At 45.5% G+C, this 10785-nt stretch overlaps 1 protein-coding gene across 1 annotated transcript in view; it reads right to left on the reverse strand.

Moving 5' to 3' along the window:
- LOC115119781 (glutamate receptor ionotropic, NMDA 2C-like) overlaps positions 1 to 9549 on the reverse strand; it is a 108464-nt gene extending 98915 nt beyond the window's left edge. The window contains exon 1 of the mRNA XM_065010238.1: positions 9461 to 9549. The gene's annotated coding sequence lies outside the window, so the exon portion shown is untranslated. The remainder of the gene's footprint in view (positions 1 to 9460) is intronic.
- Between the last annotated feature and the right edge of the window lie 1236 nt (positions 9550 to 10785).

The raw sequence follows: 10785 nt of genomic DNA on the forward strand, positions 1-10785 counted from the left end.
TCAAGTGTTTTAGTACTATATCTCTTGACACAATGATGAAAATAATCCAAACCTTGACCCAGAAAATATAAAAAACTATCGGCCTATATCGAATCTCCCATTCCTCTCAAACATTTTAGAAAAAGCTGTTGCGCAGCAACTCACTGCCTTCCTGAAGACAAACAATGTATAGGAAACGCTTCAGTCTGGTTTTAGACCCCATCATAGCACTGAGACTGCACTTGCGAAGGTGGTAAATGACCTTTTAATGGCGTCAGACTGAGGCTCTGCATCTGTCCTCGTGCTCCTAGACCTTAGTGCTGCTTTTGATACCATCGATCACCACATTCTTTTGGAGAGATTGGAAACCCAAATTGGTCTACACGGACAAGTTCTGGCCTGGTTTAGATCTTATCTGTCGGAAAGATATCAGTTTGTCTCTGTGGATGGTTTGTCCTCTGACAAATCAACTGTAAATTTTGGTGTTCCTCAAGGTTCCATGCATCCTATTTGCAATAAGGTTCTAAAGTAATACTGCAAAAAATGTGGCAAAGAAATGAACTTTTTTGTCCTGAACACAAAGCATTATCTTTGGGGCAAATCCAACACAACACATCACTGAGTACCACTCTTCATATGTTCAAGTATGGTGGTGGCTGCATAATGTTAGAAGCCTCCTCCATAAGTTTGTTCTATTCACTGCTTTAGCACACTCTGCCAACCCGGATGTTCTAGCTGTGTCTGAATCCTGGCTTAGGAAGACCACCAAAAATTCTGAAATTTTAATTCCAAACTACAACATTTTCAGACAAGATAGAACTGCCAAAGGGGGCGGTGTTGCAATCTACTGCAAAGATAGCCTGCATAGTTCTGTCCTACTATCCAGGTCTGTACCCAAACAATTTGAACTTCTACTTTTAAAAATCCACCTCTCTAAAAACAAGTCTCTCACCGTTGCCGCCTGCTATAGACCACCCTCTGCCCCCAGCTGTGCTCTGGACACCATATGTGAACTGATTGCCCCCCATCTATCTTCAGAGCTCGTGCTGCTAGGCGACCTAAACTGGAACATGCTTAACACCCCAGCCATCCTACAATCTAAACTTGATGCCCTCAATCTCACACAAATTATCAATGAACCTACCAGGTACCTCCCCAAAGCCTTAAGCACGGGCACCCTCATAGATATCATCCTAACCAACTTCCCCTCTAAATACACCTCTGCTGTCTTCAACCAAGATCTCAGCGATCACTGCCTCATTGCCTACATCCGTAATGGGTCAGCGGTCAAACGACCTCCACTCATCACTGTAAAACGCTCCCTGAAACACTTCAGCGAGCAGGCCTTTCTAATCGACCTGGCCGGGGTATCCTGGAAGGATATTGATCTCATCCCGTCAGTAGAGGATGCCTGGATATTTTTTTAAATGCCTTCCTAACCATCTTAAATAAACATGCCCCATTCAAGAAATTTAGAACCAGGAACAGATATAGCCCTTGGTTCTCCCCAGACCTGACTGCCCTTAACCAACACAAAAACATCCTATGGCGTTCTGCATTAGCATCGAACAGCCCCCGTGATATGCAGCTGTTCAGGGAAGCTAGAAACCGTTATACACAGGCAGTTAGAAAAGCCAAGGCTAGCTTTTTCAAGCAGAAATTTGCTTCCTGCAACACTAACTCAAAAAAGTTCTGGGACACTGTAAAGTCCATGGAGAATAAGAACACTTCCTCCCAGCTGCCCACTGCACTGAAGATAGGAAACACTGTCACCACTGATAAATCCACAATAATTGAGAATTTCAATAAGCATTTTTCTACGGCTGGCCATGCTTTCCACCTGGCTACTCCTACCCCGGTCAACAGCACTGCACCCCCAACAGCAACTCGCACGAGCCTTCCCCATTTCTCCTTCTCCCAAATCCGTTCAGCTGATGTTCTGAAAGAGCTGCAAAATCTGGACCCCTACAAATCAGCCGGGCTAGACAATCTGGACCCTTTCTTTCTAAAATTATCTGCCGAAATTGTTGCCACCCCTATTACTAGCCTGTTCAACCTCTCTTTCGTGTCGTCTGAGATTCCCAAAGATTGGAAAGCAGCTGCGGTCATCCCCCTCTTCAAAGGGGGGGACACTCTTGACCCAAACTGCTACAGACCTATATCTATCCTACCATGCCTTTCTAAGGTCTTCGAAAGCCAAGTCAACAAACAGATTACCGACCATTTCGAATACCTTCTCTGCTATGCAATCTGGTTTCAGAGCTGGTCATGGGTGCACCTCAGCCACGCTCAAGGTCCTAAACGATATCTTAACCGCCATCGATAAGAAACATTACTGTGCAGCCGTATTCATTGATCTGGCCAAGGCTTTCGACTCTGTCAATCACCACATCCTCATCGGCAGACTCGACAGCCTTGGTTTCTCAAATGATTGCCTCGCCTGGTTCACCAACTACTTCTCTGATAGAGTTCCGTGTGTCAAATCGGAGGGTCTGCTGTCCGGACCTCTGGCAGTCTCTATGGGGGTGCCACAGGGTTCAATTCTTGGACCGACTCTCTTCTCTGTATACATCAATGAGGTCGCTCTTGCTGCTGGTGAGTCTCTGATCCACCTCTATGCAGACGACACCATTCTGTATACTTCTGGCCCTTCTTTGGACACTGTGTTAACAACCCTCCAGGCAAGCTTCAATGCCATACAACTCTCCTTCTGTGTCCTCCAATTGCTCTTAAATACAAGTAAAACTAAATGCATGCTCTTCAACCGATTGCTACATGCACCTACCCGCCTGTCCAACATCACTACACTGGACGGCTCAGACTTAGAATACGTGGACAACTACAAATACTTAGGTGTCTGGTTAGACTGTAAACTCTCCTTCCAGACCCATATCAAACATCTCCAATCCAAAGTTAAATCTAGAATTGGCTTCCTATTTCGCAACAAAGCATCCTTCACTCATGCTGCCAAACATACCCTTGTAAAACTGACCATCCTACCAATCCTCGACTTTGGCGATGTCATTTACAAAATAGCCTCCAATACCCTACTCAACAAATTGGATGCAGTCTATCACAGTGCAATCCGTTTTGTCACCAAAGCCCCATATACTACCCACCATTGCGACCTGTACGCTCTCGTTGGCCCTCGCTTCATACTCGTCACCAAACCCACTGGCTCCATGTCATCTACAAGACCCTGTTAGGTAAAGTCCCCCCTTATCTCAGCTCGCTGGTCACCATAGCATCTCCCACCTGTAGCACACGCTCCAGCAGGTATATCTCTCTAGTCACCCCCAAAACCAATTCTTTCTTTGGCCGCCTCTCCTTCCAGTTCTCTGCTGCCAATGACTGGAACGAACTACAAAAATCTCTGAAACTGGAAACACTTATCTCCCTCACTAGCTTTAAGCACCAACTGTCAGAGCAGCTCACAGATTACTGCACCTGTACATAGCCCACCTATAATTTAGGCCAAACAACTACCTCTTTCCCAACTGTATTTATTTTATTTATTTATTTTGCTCCTTTGCACCCCATTATTTTTATTTCTACTTTGCACATTCTTCCATTGCAAAACTACCATTCCAGTGTTTTACTTGCTATATTGTATTTACTTTGCCACCATGGCCTTTTTTGCCTTTACCTCCCTTCTCACCTCATTTGCTCACATTGTATATAGACTTGTTTATACTGTATTATTGACTGTATGTTTTGTTTTACTCCATGTGTAACTCTGTGTCGTTGTATCTGTCGAACTGCTTTGCTTTATCTTGGCCAGGTCGCAATTGTAAATGAGAACTTGTTCTCAACTTGCCTACCTGGTTAAATAAAGGTGAAATAAAAAATAAAAAATAAAATGCTTGTCATTGGAAAGGACTAGAGAGTTTTTTAGGATAAATAAACGGAATAGAGCTAAGCACTGGCAACATTCTAGAGGAGAACTTGGTTCAGTCTGCTTTCCAACAGACGCTGGGAGACAAATTCACCTCTCAGCATTACCTAAAACACAAGGCCAAATATACACTGGAGTTGCATTACCAAGACGGCATTGAATTTTCCTGAGTGGCCTAGATACAGTTTTGAATTAAATTGTCTTGAAAATCTATGGCAAGACCTGAAAATGGCTGTCTAGCAATGATCAAAAACCAACTTGACAGAGCTTGAAGAATTCCTTTAAGAATAATGGGAAATATTGTACAATTCAGGTGTCCAGAGCTGTAATGGCTGCCAAAGGTGATTCTAATCTGTATTGACTCAGGGGGTTGAATAATTTTCTAATCAAGATATGTTAGTGTTTAATTTTCAATTCATAAAAAAAAACGTTAAAATGTTCTTCCACTTTGACATAACAGAGTATTTTGTGAAGATCTTTGTCAATAAAATCCCAATTAAATCTATTTGAATCCCACTTTGTAACACAACAAAATGTGGAAATGGTCAAGGGGGTGTGAATGCTTTCTGAAGGCACTGTAAATCACAGTGTCAAGTGAGAAACGGTTGGGTCGACATGGTCGTGGTGGTGTAAGCTTTGGGTTGTAGTCCTGGCCTTTGGCCGTGCTGTCTGTGGCCCTCATGTGTGTCTGTATGGTATGTGGAGCAGAGATCAGGATAAAACCCTGGTTAAGCCGAGGTCCATGGCTGACGATGGAGATGGGAGAATCCCCTCCCAGTCCAGATGTCACCATCCTGCTCTGACAGCTGACTTGCTGGCTGCTGCCCACCCATCCACCCTGACAGACCCCTCACACAAGCACCCACGTATGAACATACCACTTTGTTTTATAATCTACCTCTGGGATACAGTATACTATACGGTAACCATCCCATCGAGTGTTTGCTGATTTAAACATTCTGTTGCCATGTGCTGAGACCAGCGACAACACTAAGTTCCGCCTCTCTCCCTGACATCTCACTAACATGCCAAAACTGGGCCAAATCCATGTCAAAGCTATCAGATTCTTCTCATACACATGGTTACAAATGCTGTTCTACAGAAACCCATGAAAGCTATAGTCGTAAAGCATCTGACTTTTATACGTTTTCAGTGGAGCTAAAGTATTGATTGAAGTGACAGTGTTGGTGCCAAACAAACTGAAGGTACTGATAAACTGAATGTACCCTTATTAAGTTCTTTAAATGAGCCCTGAGGGACTTCTTTTGCCCAAAACTCCAACTTTGTGGTGTCACTTTGCCAAGGCTGCATCACAGAACCCCAAACCTGATTCATATAAATGAATCATGCCCACTCCAAGCTGTTCAAATGGAATTAGAGATGTTCTTTAGATTTTGACGTGGACAGCCATGGCATCGATATCTAATTGCAATAAGCAGCACATCAATACTCAGGAATGAAATCTAAGGTTGTAGTTGTAATTGTGAAATATTATGTACGACACAACAAGCGTGAATAGATGGCAATTAGGCTACTACATTTTTTTCCCATTACAAATCACACATCCACACACACACACACATTCTCACAGATGCACACTCATACGATCTAAGGTGGGTGTCAGTGTCAGTGTCCGAGAGAGAGAGAGAGAGAGAGAGAGAGAGAGAGAGAGAGAGAGAGAGAGAGAGAGAGAGAGAGAGAGAGAGAGGATGAGAAGACGCCGCTCTGCTCCCCCAGCCAGGCAACATTGTGTCAGTTTTCCTTTTCAACAGCGACAGGACGTTAGACAAGGTGCACACAGCACTGCACACTGAATACAAATGGGGACCGGAGTCTCTGTTGCCCGTGAAGCAGTACAGCGGCAATAAACTTCTGGAGGAGAACGACACTGACTGAAGCCAGCCTCTAAATTCCCCTTTAAAATCTCACCGGAGACCTCTACCCCCTGCTACGTGAGTGCTGCAGGGGCATACTGTAACATACACACCAGGCAGCAAACACGTATAACTGTTACAGTTCATGTGTTTCTCAACATGTATGGTGCCCTAATTATTCACTACTTTATGAGGGCCATATATCACTGGGAAAGGATTACGTGATGACGCAGCGTCGTTGGTTCTGGGTGGAATTTACTACTTCTTTGACGTTGGCTCGATTGCTCTGGTATGAAGCCACCTTCCCCCTGCAGTAAATTGTTTACTGCTCAGTGTGTGCTTGTCTGGCTGGTCCCTGTGGCTTGATCAATTTGCAGCTCATGCATGTGTGTGTCTTGTTTGTTTGTTCAGGTGTAAAGGCCCCTTGTCATTTTACCAGCCTCCTGTCTCCACCTCCCTCCTATCCCCCTTCTCCATGCCCTTTCTCCACTCAGAGTTGAGGGATGTGTTGCTGTGTGGAGGGACAGGGGGAGACTGGGTGAGGATGGGGTGAGGACGGATAGCTCTACCATTTCATTAAGTTGATCAGCTCTGAGTGTCGTGGGGCAGGCTGGACAGCTGACGAAGCAGCAGATAACCCTGAGACAAGAGCTCTGGAGGTCATTGGAGACACACTGGGATGGGAGGGAACAAACAGCCAGCTAATGGGACTTGGTGAGGGTCTCCTAGTTTGGCTCAGACCAGGCAGAGTGCACATTTCACAACTGACCACTGAGGACAGTTGTTTTAGACAAGAACCAACTTTTTCTTTCTCCCCACAGACTCACCTTCAGCATGTATGTGTAACTGATGTGAAATGGCTAGCTAGTTAGCAGGGTGCGCACTAATAGCGTGTCAATCGGTGACGTCACTCGCTCTGAGACCTTGAAGTAGTTGTTCCCCTTGCTCTGCAAGGGCCGCGGCTTTTGTGGAGCGATGGGTGACGATGCTTCGAGGGTGGCTGTTGTCTATGTGTGCAGAGGGTCCCTGGTTCGAGCCAAGGTAGGGGCGAGGAGAGGGACGGAAGCTATACTGTTTCAAATGCACAGATTAGGTGCACATGCACACACCATTAAAGCAGGACAAACACCCAGTGGAGAATGCTGTGATTATGCTGTGATTATCCTCATGTTTGTGCTCTATGAGACTAAACTACACAGCTAAAGAGAAAGTTAAGTGTAAACATTGGCGAACCCTTTCTGTGTGCAGTGCTGTGTGTGTAATAGTGTTTGAGTATGACTGTGTGATGTAGTGGAGGATGGCTGGATTAAGCCCAGCATCGGTTAAAAACATCTCGGCTTGATTGCTGATTTGATTTATTCTCTAGGTGACCTACTGTACGCCCCTCCCCCAGTCCCGTGTCCTTCAGGGTTTAACCCTTTTGTTGCCCTGCTCTATACTGTCACTCAGGGTTGGGGACGTCAGGATATTTTCAACCCTAAAAGCCTAAAAACCTCTTTTAAAAAAGGACTCCAAAAACAATATACAAGTAGACAGGTGAGGTATTGTACATTTTGGTCTCCCATGGTAGGATGGATCGAATGAGTGTGTGTGCCTCTGTTCGTTGGTGAGTCAGAATGTGTGTGTATGTATGTGTGCATGTGCGTGTGGGTGCTTGTGGGTGCTTGTGTTTTTGCAATAGTGTGTGTGTGTGTGTGTGTGTGTGTGTGTGTGTGTGTGTGTGTGTGTGTGTGTGTGTGTGTGTGTGTGTGTGTGTGTGTGTGTGTGTGTGTGTGTGTGTGTGTGTGTGTGTGTGTGTGTGTGTGTGTGTGTGTGTGTGTGTTTTAGCGTCAGTGTGTGAGTGAGTGCTTGTGTGTGCATCTGTGTGTGTGTGTGTATTCCATGCTGTGTGATGGACCAGTTCTAGAAGAGGAGAGCCAGCATACCCAGGGATCAATGCATCTGTTCCCCTGTCACACAGAGCCTTGCTACCAACGATGGGACGATCTCATCTGCTAACCCTCTCCCCCCAAACACACACACACACACACACACACCCTTATTCACTATACATCTCATCAGGGAAACCACGATATGGAAGGAATAACATAATGAACAGCCATTTTTCACTGGAACAACCGGTGCTAAGCTGTCTACTGTTTATAATACATTATTTAATTCTGCTCACACATTTTTCTCTCCCAAGTGAAACTCTAAGAGAAAAAGTAGACACAGTAATGCATAATGCCAATGTACTATGTTGGCATACTAATCTCCAACCTGTTAGGCAGGTAATGCTTGGCCACGCATGGAACTAGACAATCTGCCTTGGTTAGAACCAGGCTCACACACACTCCAGCTGGTCTAAAAATACCACAGGTATTAGGAAATGGTCTCGGAAGCACTGAGGTGAAATGCCTCCCCCAAAAATGATAAAACCGGGTGGTTGATCTTTTTTTCTTAATGTGTTTTTTCAGAGCAGTGCCACTGTCTTACAGGAAACCCTAACGGGGTTCATACAGTGTATATGGATATCCACGTTGATAAGTTCTCCCTGCTTGGGGTTCTCTCACCGGTATCTGACCTTGAACGTTGTTGTGGATACGGTCATTGTAGTTTGAATAACGTGGTCCGTTTAAAAATCACATTTCAACAATCAATTTAACAAGCAAATTGTGAACAATTTGACATGTGTCTCAAATTAAAGTGACTGAACATGTCCTGTGTAGGAGGTTGAGAAACAGAGATAGAACATTTGGGATTGATAACTGTGTCCACACCGGAATACACTTTTGAAATGCCCTTCAAGACAGGGCTGAATGATAGCCACTGTCCTCATAAACTATGCCATCAAGGCACTTTCTAATAAATATCTCTCTCTCTCTCCCTCTCTGTCTTTCTCTTTCTCTCTCTCTCTCTCTCTTTCTTTCATTCATTCATTATTTCATTCTTCATCTTTCTCTTCTTCCTTCAGTTGAAATACAAACGCAGGGTGGGAGTGCCATAACAGAAGACAATTGGCAGGTAGAGTTTGTCTACAGAACGTCAAGGAACTGCTCTGTATTCATGAAATTAAAGCACTGGGATGGATGCTAGTATAATTACAGAAGGCTCATTCACTCTCTTGTCCCAAAGGACCAAAGTCACTCCTCAGTGGCAATTCAATTTCTCTGGCAGTTTCAGCATGCAGTGTACAACTGCAGTCCTTCTCAGCTGTTCTGTTTTTCCTGTTTATAATGATGAATCGAACTTTGCCAAATCCTCTGTGACACTGTGAAGTAAAGCCCAGCCATAGACACACAGGCACAGTCAAACTGCCACACGGTCACACAGCCAACAGCCAGTCCTTTGACGCCTTACACAGGTCCTGTGATCTAGTCCCCACAGTTCACAGTAAACTGTTTATTTTAGTTCTAACTTCCAAGCATACATTACATTTCATCTGACTTGAGTGGGAGGAGGATGGGTATCTACACCGTCTCTTTACTTTCGAAGAGCAAAACAAACACATGTAGCACCTGTGACAAAGCAGCAGCCTCCTCACTTCTGAGATACATTACAATATTGACAGCAGCCCGTTGCAATCACATTTTGGGGGGGAATGATTTCCATCCAGCCGACCCCTCTCTGTCCGGTACAAGCAGGCAGTCTGAGACAGTAAAGTGCGGTGGGTCTGGGTACAGCTCTAGGCTAGGCAGTGGTAGGGGAAGGGAAAGGGAAGGTGATCCATTACCTGCGTTGGCAATCCGCATCCAGCCCTGGCTCCCACCGGCTCATTCCGTGGCTTCAGCTGTCCTGCTTCTCTTTTTTCCCTTGTCTCCCTTCCCTCACTCCCCCGCTCCCTTCCTTTCGGCACTTGTTTGAGTCTATTTCAGTAGCAACAGAGGAGCCCGCTGTGACCGTGGCATGGTTTCCAGCACTTTGGCAGAAGGTCACATTATCTCTTGCTGGTAAGGGAGGTGGGGTGGGGGGGGGGGGTGGAAGTATGGATAGAGTGATAGAGGGTGATTGAAGAAAGCAGGTGCCAGAGGAAAGAAGGAACAACTAATAAACAGAATGAGGCAGTCCACGGCCGTAGTGACAGGCTAATTTCCAGTGTAAGGTGTAGAAGTTGGAACAGCTAGCCCCAGAGAGGTTGCGTTGTGCGAGATGGGCTGTGTCTGTGTGCGAGTATGTGAGTATGTGTGTGCTCAATAGGGCAGAGAGCGTATATATGTACTCATTGTTATGAAGCATACCGAATAGGTGTGTGTGTGTGTGTGTGTGTGTGTGTGTGTGTGTGTGTGTGTGTGTGTGTGTGTGTGTGTGTATGTGTATGTGTACAATTTCTGTGTCTTGGCTGGTCTTCAGCAGCCTCTCACCTCTGATAACACATCTAATCTGTATCCACTTCCTGGCCAAGAGAAAATATCTCAGAAGTGGCCCAATAACGCAGAGTTAGAGCCATAAAAAAACACCCGAAAACAAGTGGTCGATTCAGTGAAATTCTTCACGTCTTCCGACAGTCAAGACTCTGCGCCCGACGCCCTCTTCCTTCTCTCACTGCCCACTGCTGTCTCGCCCAGGTGAAAGAAACAGATGTACTCCATCTTTTTGATGACACACTCATCAACTATATGTCAATTTCTCATCGAATTCATGTCTGCAGGATAACCTGAGCCTCCGGTTGCTCCCCGTGCTCTCCAGCAGCACGCTGGCCCCTCCATTAAGTAAGACACAGTGCTGTCCAGATGCTGGGCTTGGGTCTGCTAGCTCCAACACCCACAGACAGATGGCCCAGACAGAGGACAGCAGCAGCAGGTCAGACGCTTCCAAATCGCTCTTGATGCAGGTTGTTGCATGGATCCCTGAAACCTTTAGTGGCCGTGTTCAATGCACTTGTTGTTCCCGTGTGCCCCTTCCTCTTCTTGCACCTGTATCCCTCCTTCCCCCTGTGTTGCCTGTAGCCTCTTTACTCTGTCCCGTTGTAATCCTGGCTTCTACACTCCATGTCACAGGAAGGGCTTGTGAGTCCTAATCATTATGTAGTAAGGATTTATCCTTTGATTCTCTCTCTCC

Source organism: Oncorhynchus nerka, linkage group LG26 (genome assembly GCF_034236695.1).
Source record: "Oncorhynchus nerka isolate Pitt River linkage group LG26, Oner_Uvic_2.0, whole genome shotgun sequence".
NCBI lineage: Eukaryota > Metazoa > Chordata > Actinopteri > Salmoniformes > Salmonidae > Oncorhynchus > Oncorhynchus nerka.